Source organism: Anoplophora glabripennis, unplaced genomic scaffold (assembly GCF_000390285.2).
Source record: "Anoplophora glabripennis isolate ALB-LARVAE unplaced genomic scaffold, Agla_2.0 scaffold235, whole genome shotgun sequence".
Classification (NCBI taxonomy): domain Eukaryota; kingdom Metazoa; phylum Arthropoda; class Insecta; order Coleoptera; family Cerambycidae; genus Anoplophora; species Anoplophora glabripennis.
Window position 1 is genome coordinate 643,211 of NW_019416402.1, and position 12,352 is coordinate 655,562.

The following is a 12,352-nucleotide window of genomic DNA, read 5'->3' on the forward strand; positions in this document are numbered from 1 at the left end:
TATTTTTGTTATGACTTTTTAGATTATATTTTACAGTAGAATATTAAAGTTTGTTAGTGCAAAAATAAATCGATCTGTGTTTCTAATAACACACCTCCATCATAGTCATCTCTAATTCCTGATATTAATAATGTCATAATGATATGATAGATACATACCTACTACGGGGTAGGGGCGGCCAATTTTTCTATGCACCAGGGAGGAAAGTACCCCAGGAACGGCCCTGGTAACTTAGGTACTACTATTTAAGTATCAGTGTTTATTGAGATATAGTGCTTGGACTATATTTCCGAAACATAACAATTAGAGACCTATATCTAAGTAGCCAACATTTAATAGAGGTAAAAATTAATTAATATAGCAACAAATTTATCAAATCTATCAAGTTTCATTAGCATGGGCGTAGGTAGGGTTTTTGCTTGGGATTAGCCTTGATTGGTCAGCCGGCTAGTGTTACCAAAAAGAAGATACTACTGGATCGTTTTTTTTTTAGGGTCTAACTACACGCTTGTTCATTAAGACTGTTAACTGTGGCAGAACGAAATTTATTTTACTCTGAAGCAATGTATCTTCATTTAAGTTAAACTTAATTTCATTTTCGATTTCCCCAAAAAACTACCTCACAATTAAATTTATATAATCTGATACTTTCATTCAAGAAATCTTTGAAGTATAGCCCATTTAACTCCGAGCGCCCTGTATACATAATACATTGCTTTTACATTTTTTATATACTTTATACTTTATTCTTTACTAAATATTTTCAACGTATATATGAACTATTTTTTTATATATTTATATTAATAAAATTTAATCTTATGTATTAAATTTATAGACTAATTTTAAATATAAAAATTTATTTACCCTATAATAAGTTGAATTGTAGAATAATATAATAAATATACAGCTTTAAATGTTAGTGCTAAAGATAGCGCTTTGTATAGTTCTTCCGAAGTCAGTTGAACATGCATAAAAAACCGAGCAATCAAATTTAATGAGTTTCATGGGCGGCCCTAAAAAAGTTTTCTGCTAAAGGTAGAAAATTATAATAATTTGTATATAATGTGTAGAAAATTTCTATTATATGTTCATTTGACCAACAACATATTTTAATTATTTATGTCCTCAAACAATTTTATTATATTGATTGTAAATTTCGTTTTGTTCCATTTCAAAAGGTCTCCAAAATGCCAAGTTGTAATAATATTAGTGAACCAAATATCCCTCTTATGTTTCCCTTTCGCAATTCTAATATGAATGACTAATAGAAGAGTGCCTATAATAAATTAAAATTATCTGAATCACACCAAATTCCGCATTCCCGCACTGCACTGCTAGGCGACTAGTCGGCAACTAAATTTTGACAACGCAATAGACCAGAGAAACAGGGCGCATTGCTAAGCCCGCACTCTCATTCATCAACTGAGCGTATACATTTCTACCACCTGCACTTTTCATTCGACCAGATCTGTAAATGGGTATGGCTAAATAAATGTGGGAACAAGTTTTTCAAATATTTCAATGCCGAGTTGCTGCTTAGCGACCGAACCTGGTACATACCTTGAAGATATTGGTTCTTCAATTGACTTCGGAAAGCTATACTTATCTAATGTTCATCAGGCATAATTTCTAGTGTCCATCGTCATAAATTTTTAAGTTGATTGAAATCAAGGTAGTGTTTATATGTGGACCTTATTGAAGGCACAGATATTTACTAACTATGGTACTTATTGAATTTGGTTACTTCTTGCATTTAATTTTGAGTTATTTTAGTACACCCTCATAGGTGTACGCCATAGTTCCTATGGTTTCCCTCTCGTTGTAGAAGTAATAAAAATATTTAATAACTAATGACTAAGTAAATCATTCTCAAGGGTTACAAATACTATAACTTTTATGATTCCATTACCTCTCGAATAACTTCCTTCTAATTGACTAAACATTTTCATCAGTTTCAATTGATACTTTCAAGCTCCATTTACATTCTTCCTATTTTTCCAAGTATCTATGCCAAAGATCATTTTACGAAAGTACGAAATATGTTCAGAAAATAACCGAACTTTGTTTATTTAAACTTTATTATTAATCTTATACATTATTGATACTTATTTCTTTCAAAGTACTCCCCTGCCGTATTAACACACTTTTCCCAGCGGTGATTCCGTTTCGCGAAGCAGTCCTGAATAGCTTCATTTGAAGTGGCCTTTAAATCCTGTGACGAATTTGCTTTGATTTCATCAATAGTTTGAAGACGGCGTCTCTTCAGCACTGATTTTAATTTCGGAAATTAGAAAAATTCACAAGGAGTCAGGTCTGGCGAGTAAGGAGGGTGAGGGAGGACAGTAATCTGATTTTTGGCACAAAACCGACGAATTGACAGAACATGTACACGAACGCATTATCATACTGCATTACTTGTCTCGCACAACTCTTATCTCCTTTTGCGAATTTTTTCACGTAAACGTTCTCAAACGCCACACGGTTCACTGTTTCACCTTGAAGCAAGAATTCAAAGTGCACAATTCTATTTTAACGTCGAAATAAAGAATAGTGAGCAACACTTTGACATTGTATGGAGACTGACGTGCTTTCTTGGAGCGTGAAGATCCTTTGCCAATCCATTGTGATGATTGAACTTTTGTCTCAATGTCGTAGCCGTAAACCCAGCTTTCGTCTCCCGTTACGTTCCTATGAATGAATGTTTCATTGTCATTGTTCAAGGAGTTGCCGACGAACATCCACACTATTTTCTTTCTGTTGTTCCGTCATCAAACAAGGAACAAATTTTGCTGAAATACATGTTCAATTTTCCGGTCAAAATTTCATGCCATGAACCAATTGAGATGATAACCTATTCTGCAATTTCTTTAACAGCCAATTGCCGATTCGCACACAGCAGATCTTTGGACTTTCTGAACGTAGGAGTCATCAGTTGAAGTCGAAAGCCTTCCTGGTCGATGATCATGTTCAATTGACTGACGATCACCTTTAAATCGTAACATTGCGTACGACCCAGAGCATCATCTCCGTAAGCTTGTTTCAAATGCTGAAACGTTTCCGTGTAAGTTTTTCCCAGGTTCACGCAAAATTTTACTTTGCATCGTGGTTCCAGAAAATCGCACATTTCAAGAATCGTCACTAATACTGAAAGTTGCACTCAAAGAACAATATCACGAAAACTAAATGAAGAACATGCCGTTACACAGGAAGTTATGCGCAACGGAATGCTGCCAACTAAATATCTCCATTAGCACGTACATAATTCAAAAAGTTTGGTTATTTTCTGAACAGACCTGGTATGAAGATTTAAGTCACTCTTAATTAATGGTTTTTATGCCAATTTGCTTTTGAAAGATCCTATCGCTAATCCTCGCGGATTATGATTGACTATTTGAATAAAGGCGTAAGACAATTAATTGCATTTTAAGCCTGTAGCAAGAAATGTAATCAGTTGAATAATTAATTCTTTCTTAGATTTTGTGCACCTTCAAATACTTTAAATTTCCATTATTAATACATATACAGACAATCTGGATTTAAAAATTTCGATTATAAAGTTATTATGAAAAACCTGCGTCATCTATTATCTATAGGCTTAGTGAATTATTAATCCTGAGATTAGTGTGTAATTGTCTAGGAGGCCCCTCAAGGTTCACATTCTGACCCATATACAGGTCAAAAAAGTAGAACAGTGAATAGTGTCTTAATACAAAATTTTATGGATTATTTAAAAAACAAAATCTAAAAATACACTAATAGGCTATTGATTATAGGATTTTAAAAGGAACTATGACGTTCAAGATATTTTATTACATGAATCGTTCAAATGGTCATTTTAGATGAAAAAACCGCGGAGTGCTTTCAGTTTTTTAATTTTAACTCGAAACGAAGCAAAATTTCATTATAGTTCATAGGAAAAATTATTTAGAGAATTGAATTTTCCATCGAAACGGCTTCTTTAAAAAATTTAAAAGGAAAATTTCGTTAATAAACAATTTGAAAAAAAATAAAAAATTCGATTTTTTAATTTTTTTACTTTTTTGCCTCTAGTCTCTTTTTAAGTAAAGATAGGTATAGGCATTGCTTCATAAAAAAAAGTAGATAAAATTTCCTTAAAAAAAAAAGGTTGTATATTATTTTTGGATGAGAATTGACTGATATATGGCCGCTCAAACTTAGTAAATTTTTCGATTTTTGTCGCGTTTATATGTATACTCATTTTTGCAAAAAAGGATTCGTTCAAGGATTTTCATCACATGACCTGTTCGAAGGGTCAATAAAAATGAAAAGGCCTCGGGATGCTATTAAATTAGAGAGTTGAAATTGAAGATAGGGGTGAAAATACACTTTTGCAGTTTTTTAAATATAGCACGAAAACGTAGCAAAATTTCGGTATAGTTCACAGGAAAAATTTTGTAGAAAATTGAAGTTCCCATCGAGGTGACTTATTTAAAAATTTAAAAGAAAAATTTTATACAAAAAATCGTTAATAAACAATTTTAAAAAAAGTAAAAATAAGATTTTTTTTTGCGTTTTTGACTCCAATTTTTTTTTAGTAGAAGTAGGCAAAGAAAATTGCTGTGCAAAAAACTAGATGAGATTCCCTTCAAAATGATGCATTTTCAAAAGTTTTTGGACTAGTATTGACTGTTATAACCGATCAAACTTAAATATTTTTTAGATTTTCGTCGTTTTTAACATAAATTAGAGGCCAAAAAGTAAAAAAAAACCAAAAATCGAATTTGCCACCGATACGCCGTGTCTCCGCCACTAGAGCATCTAAATTTTAGAAAATATTTTTTTAAGCTAAACACCCTGTATTTTTTTAAAGAGGCGCCCTAGATAAAAAATTTTTAAGAAAGACTCCCCATACAATTCACCAAAGAATACGAGGTTTCATTTTTGGTCACCGTTTGTGAATCACCCTGTATAACCTCTCACACTCAATCATATATTTAGGATGTATAATCCTTACCGGCAAAATCATTCAGTAAGTAATACACTGGGATTTAAATTTGTTATAAAAATACTGTAATTTTCTTTTAACGATAATAACAGGGTATATTTCTCATTAAGTATGTAGTCATTTTAATTTAGGTTTTATTAAATTAATCTAGATTTAGATTAATGAGAATCAGTATAAATTAGGCTATTGACTATGTACTTTAGATAGGAACTACAACGTAACAGAAATTTTATTATTTGATATGTTCAATTGACCCTAAAAAATGATAAAACCGCGGAGTGCTACCTTTTAAAGGGGTGTGTTTTTGAGAATGAAGTAAAAACGTTTTATTTTCAGTTTTTTGAGTTTTACTCGAAAACTATAAATTTTTTCTATATAGTTGTCACCAGAAAAGTTGTAGCAAATTGAATTTCCAATCGAAATGAGACCTTTTGAAGTCAACAAAATTTATGTCTAACAAAAATATGCCCAAAAAACAAGTAAAAAAAAAACGAAAATATGCGTTTTTTTTTCTTTTTGGTTTTTGGCCCACAACTTTTTTCTGAGAGGAGTTAGGTACAGGCATTGCTTCACACAAAAAAAAAGGTAATGTTTTTTCCTTTAAAATAAGCCTGTATAGAAGTACCTACGACTAATAGAAACAATTTTTGCCCTTTTTTGACGATTTTCGTCTTATAACTTTTTTCTGAGTTAATTTAGGTATATGTAATGCGATATTCAAATGAAAGCTGGTTTCAAGACCTTTAAAATGGTGCCTGGTAGAAGTTTATCCAATTAAAATCAACCGAGATATGTCAATTTAACCAACGATACTTTTCCTTTTTATAAAATTTGTATAACTTTCGGTATTATTTAATAAATTTAGTTTTGTGAATGTGAAAGTTAAAATAAGTTTATAGGTGATTTGATATTATTATTTATTTATTTAAACAACAGTTAATCATATACAGGGTGTCTCACATTTAAATAGCAGGACTTCAGGAATCAGTAGAAGACCTCATTTTGAGTCTAAAAGTTCCTATATACAGGGTGTCTCACATTTAAATAGCAGGACTTCAGGAATCAGTAGAAGACCTCATTTTGAGTCTAAAAGTTCCTATATATATGGGTCCTAAAACGCTTTGTTTCTGAGATACAGGGCGTTCAATTTTATTTTTGTTTTATTTATTTATTTTTTAACTAAATAACCGCTGACAAAAAAAATCATCATGTTGCGGCGAAAGACTTAGTATTTAAGGGCAAATAATTTGACACAGAAAATCATCGCATATTAGTTCCAGTGGTGGAGATAGAGGGGTCTCTATGCATATTTTTATAAAAAAAAGTATAGCCGATTTGATATTTTCCAAATGTTTTCGAAAAATATGAAAGAGCATTCAATTTTACCCAGAAAAGGCCCTCTTGTCCAAAGTCGATAGGAGGTGGCGTTTTCAAGAAAAACCGAAAATACTGTTTAGAAGTCAAATTAAGAAAAACCGAAAATACTGTTTAGAAATCAAATCAGACTTGAAATGTCATTCTAATATTGACATTTGCGCTTATTTTATTATAGTTTCTAATTGTGTGTAGAGTATTAAAAAAAATTGCAACAAATTCAAAATGCCGTTTAAGTTTACGAACCAAGAATACGCAGATATTCACTTCGTATACGGGTTTGCCAATGGGAACTCGGCAGAAGCTGCTAGGGAATATCGGAGACGATTTCCTAATAGAAGACAGCCGCATCCACACGTTTTTATTAATATTCATCAACGTTTCGCTAATGACGGATTGAATCTGGTCCATAGGGATCGCAACATAATTAACGTTAATATTGGCAGAAATAGGAGGAATCAGCGAATCTTGCACGAATTTGACAGAGATCCCACGACGAGTACCAGAAAAATTTCCAGGATTATTGGTGTTTCCAGGTGCACTATTTCTAGAACATTAAGACGAGATCATAGACATCCCTACCACTTACAACCTGTTCAGGGTTTACGTCCGGGTGACGAGGAACATAGAATAGCTTTTTCTCGGTGGATTCTTAACTCAATTGAAAACGACGGAAATTTTTTATCACACATATTATGGACCGACGAGTCATGTTTTACTCGTCGAGGTGTGACAAATTTACACAATCAGCATGAGTGGGCACATGAAAACCCGCATGCAATCAGACCACGAAATTTTCAGCACGAATTTAGTGTTAATATTTGGCTCGGCGTTTATAACAATTGTCTTTTCGGCCCTTACATCTTACCTCAACGACTGAATTCTGCGAATTTCTTAGAGTTCTTAGAGACCGAGAGTGCCAACATGTGGGAGGAAATTCCTCTGAATTTAAGAATGCGAGCATGGTTTCAACTTGATGGCTGTCCAGCTCATTTTGGCCGAAATGTCAGGAACTGGTTGAACACCCACTTTCCCGAAAAATGGATTGGCCGCGGGGGTATCGTTGCATGGCCTCCCCGATCCCCTGATCTGACACCCCTAGATTTTTTCCTCTGGGGTTTTATTAAAGAGAGAGTTTATACCACTACTGTGGACACAAGGGATGAACTTATTCGTCGGATTCGGAACGCATGCAGTGAAATCAGAGACAATAACTTAATTCAAATGAGACGTTCTATTCAGCGTCGGTGTCAGTTATGTATCGAAGAAAATGGTTTACATTTCGAACATTTGCTTTGATGTAATATGGTTTTCGTTATTTATTTTTGTATTTATTTTCATTTAATTAATTAAAAACAATTTTAACCGAATTTTTGAACTACATATTTAATTTAGTTGTAACACAATGTTTAAAAATTATTATTTGACTTCTAAACAGTATTTTCGGTTTTTCTTGAAAACGCCACCTCCTATCGACTTTGGACAAGAGGGCCTTTTCTGGGTAAAATTGAATGCTCTTTCATATTTTTCGAAAACATTTGCAAAATATCAAATCGGCTATACTTTTTTTTATAAAAATATGCATAGAGACCCCTCTATCTCCACCACTGGAACTAATATGCGATGATTTTCTGTGTCAAATTATTTGCCCTCAAATACTAAGTCTTTCGCCGCAACATGATGATTTTTTTTGTCAGCGGTTATTTAGTTAAAAAATAAATAAATAAAACAAAAATAAAATTGAACGCCCTGTATCTCAGAAACGAAGCGTTTTAGGACCCATATATATATAGGAACTTTTAGACTCAAAATGAGGCCTTCTACTGATTCCTGAAGTCCTGCTATTTAAATGTGAGACACCCTGTATATCTTATACATTTTCGGTTTCATTTAGTATATTTTCAATATTAATAACAATTTCGTCGTCATCATTTTCATCAATGTCCTCTTCAGAAAAATCAGGCTTATAAGCATTCTCACAATTTATTCCCAAACAGTCTTTAATACATTTACAGGCTATTTTTTCAAGTAAATTTTCAGGTGCAGGAGATTTATTATTAAAAATAGGAACTAGCCCATTTATGGAATTTTTCCAACCCCAATCAAGAGGATCTAAAGTACAACCATTCCACTGTTGCATCTGAAAATATACTCTGAACCCATGATGTTTGAGAGCATCAGTTGTTGAAGGCAATCGAGATAAGGTAAATTTTGCACTTGTTGGATACTTTTGAAATAATTTATATCGACAAGTTTTTAGGCTGTCAGTTTTTTAACTATACATTATACAATGCATTCAGATGCAGCAGTGATATCCTCAACACTAGCATTTTCAAGTAAAAATACATCGAGGTATTTTTTTAATTTTGAAAAATTCTTTACAAAATTAAAAAATTTTTTTGTAATTGTATAATTTTTTAATTAAAAGTACAAAATAATTAAAAGAATTCGAAATTTTACAAGATAAATACGATTAATTGTTGCTGTAAATTAACTTTAAATTTACAGGCTTTGATTACGGTTATTTGATTAAGAATATAGATAATGTGATCAATTCACCGACTGAAAATATTTACAAAATAAATTTTTCATGTAATTTATCAAATCAAACGTATCATTCCGATTTTCTTGTTAATTGTTAAACCATTTTAAGACGTGTATCACTTCATCCCACAGTTTTTATCTGTAATGAAATTTATAACACCTCATTTATTTCGATAAAGGTAAAATATTTTATTAGTCATTAACTGATTCCATTACAAGTGCAGCTGACTGAAATTTAAGGTAATATAAAAAATAAATAAGCTAGTAGTTTTTAATGTATTCCGTTCGTTAGAAAAAAATTTACATTTTGATAACCAGAAAGTCTACTTAAAATTCCAGTAGTGTTATTGTATCAGTAGGGAAATACAACCAATGCCAATTTGTTTTTTCTTTTGTAAGTGTGACCAAGATTTGTGACGACATCATAGCATTGGGTAGTGTAAAATAAAAGCCAGTTTCTGGGTCATTAATTTTAATTGGTTTTTCCAATATGTAAGTGTTTACAATAAGTATTTTATATGGCGTAAAAATTCACTAGCAGGATTAATTTTTTTATTGTGTACCTAATGCAAATTATATACAATTATTTATTTAGTTCCTATAACTTGTGTTGTTTTTTAATATCAAAGTTTACAATCGGGGTGTGGTCCATTTGATGAGAGTATTACATTGTTGCCAGATTGTCACTTTTTCAGATACAATAAAAACTTAATTCCTTTAAATGTATATTTATTTTGATAGAACGCATTTTTCCGATTACAATGAATAAGATTTAATGAGTCTATCTTTAATAATAAGGGAGATGTTTGCAAAATAGTGTGCAATAATTAAGCTAAGTGGTTGTGTTTGATGTGATTACCTAGCAAATACTAACATCTCATTCTCATTCTAACATTCCCATTCTGCTGATGAATATAGCTGAGTAATGTTTTCTAGTTTTAGATAACTTTTATACAATCCTAATTTTATCAAGTGAATTATTAACTGGTTAAAAAAACAGCAGATTTTGTCATTATGGATTAATTTTCACGTAGATTATCCAATATTAAAGTTCTTAAAATATTTTCTATTTTTAACTATTAGATAACTATCTAATTTGTAAATTAAATTACGTATGTTGTTAGTAAATCCAGATATAGTAATATTTGCAAATATAAATACTTTTCACCTATAAGTACAAATAATGCATGTATGGATATTATTGTGCTTCTAATATATTACAAAAAAAAAACTTGCAATGACAATTTCGAATAATTTTCTTTCTCTCTCTAGTATATTCGAATTCAAAATATTTAACTCACTATAACGCAATATACAATTCAAATATAGTATTAAATATTGTTAAAATTGTATAACATATATGCACATAAAGAGAAATACAGTTATATCTAAATTTGAAATTATATAGATTACAAATATTGTAGGTAGTTTGTTTACAATAGGTATTATAATACTTTTGCAAAGGTATCGGGTGTTCCAAAATGCACGCATGATTTAAATTTTGCGCCATTTGTTCGGTAATGTGCTGCCAACGAAAAAAAAAAACACATGACAACTATCCGAGCCCTAACCGAAAGAACGCATTTTCATTGTTGAGCAATGCTCTAAAAATAATAAAGGCTTGGCACCTATCAATTCGGAATTTTTATACAAAACATGGTCGGAATAGTGATTTAACTTCATCAAATGTGAAGAAATGAATTGAAAAATTCAGGGAGACAAGTCATCTAATACAAAACATCGAGACAGTTCGTCAGAGTTTTGCTGTGAGTCCAAGAACACCAATTCGGCATCATGGTCAAGAATTTCAAGAAGTAGTGTATATTCTGGCGGAAAATTTGCATCTTCATGCTTACAAAGTTCAATTGACTCAAGAACTGAAGCCTATTGACCACGCAGAGCGAAGAAAGTTCGTTGAAATCTATTATGGAACAACGACAAGTGTATGCTGAATAAAATCATCTTCAGCGTCATCGATTAAAATGAGCTTCATGGCTCACTTTCATATTGATGGCTTATTTAATCGACATTGTCGCATTTGGGGTTCAGAAAATCCACGAGTGATTGTTGAGAAGCAAATGCAACCACAACGTGTCGCTGTTTGGTGCGGATTTTTGGCTGGAGGCATCATCGGACCATTCTTCTTTGAAAATGCGGCTAGTCAGGCATTAACAGTTAATGGTGCTAGTTATCGAGACGTGATAATTCAGTTTCCTATGCCTAAACTGCAAGATATGGATGTAGACGACATGTGGTTTCAACAAGACGGTGCCACATGCCATACAGCCCGAGAAACAACTCAGTTACTGCATGAATCATTTCTTGGTCGTGTAATTTCCCGTTTTATTTGGCTTTTTTATTATGGGTTTTTTTAAAGTCTAAAGTTTATGCCAACAAGCCCATGACGAAAACTCCCTTGAAGAAGGAAATTGAACGCTGTACCAACGAAATTCAGTCGCATTTCGTTAAAAGAGTGCATATGCGACAGCAAAGCCGTGGAGGCCATTTACCCGATATGCTATTCCATACATTAACTATACTGCATATTTTATGAACCAGTAAAAACTACAATTTTTAATTAAAAATATTTGTTTTCTATCAACATTACCTCTTGCGTGAATATTGGGATACCCTTTACTTAATTTAAAAAAGCAGACTCAAAATGTAACGTAAAAATGGAAGAATTGAGATAACCTACATAATTGAATACTGTCTACGATATAACTTTTTAACGACTATTTTTTGTTTTTTGTAAAAGTCTCTAACCAAAAGTACGCCAAAAATAAACTTACTTTCTTCTTATTGATGAACTGACTCCTCGAAATATATAGGTGTCTATACCAATAATACGTCAATGAATATTAAAAATATTATAGATCTAACGTAATAGTAATTTCGCATTAAAACTTTAATCTACAAGAGACAGTTATCTATCTTATACTATTATCATAATTAGTGCTTAGTATTTATAATACCAGTTTAAAACGTCAACTATACTTTACAGATTACTTAATCACACCAATTTGAAAATGATCAATCAAACCATATATTTTTACTCAACTACAGTACAATTAGGGAACATTATTATTTTAAATTTTTTGAACTTGATCTTGTGAAAAAAACGCTTAGCATAACATTTTCTGAGGTAAACCTTCCATTCAAATTATCTTAAAAATTATCTAATTATACAGGGTGTCCCAAAAGCATATGATCAAAAAGGTACTGCGACAGTCTTTGGCTCAAAAGAAGACGATTTGACCTAACTTCCATCCAAGATGGATTTTAATGAAACTTGGTGTGGACTTGTTCCTAAGTAAGACTAATTCTTGAGTGTCGTGGTACAAGAATTACCAGAACTTTTTATTTGGTCGCTGAAATCAATTCATTTTATTTTTATTGGTGCATCAGTCCTTTTCTGAGATTTTCGTGCTCTTGGTAAAATCTTGTAGCATTCATAGTTTTTACGTA

The 12,352-nt window shown here is 31.9% G+C and overlaps 2 protein-coding genes across 6 annotated transcripts in view; one reads left to right on the forward strand and one right to left on the reverse strand.

The window, feature by feature from the left end:
* LOC108909254 (carbonic anhydrase 7-like) overlaps positions 1-12,352 on the reverse strand; it is a 35,023-nt gene that overhangs the window by 18,410 nt on the left and 4,261 nt on the right. The gene's annotated exons all lie outside the window — the stretch shown is intronic.
* The window catches only part of LOC108909253 (carbonic anhydrase 2), a 50,209-nt gene continuing 46,963 nt past the window's right edge, over positions 9,107-12,352 (forward strand). Inside the window, exon 1 of one of the 2 annotated variants that reach the window (XM_018713518.2) lies at positions 9,107-9,124. The gene's annotated coding sequence lies outside the window, so the exon portion shown is untranslated. The remainder of the gene's footprint in view (positions 9,125-12,352) is intronic. The other variant, XM_018713520.2, reaches the window with a different exon arrangement.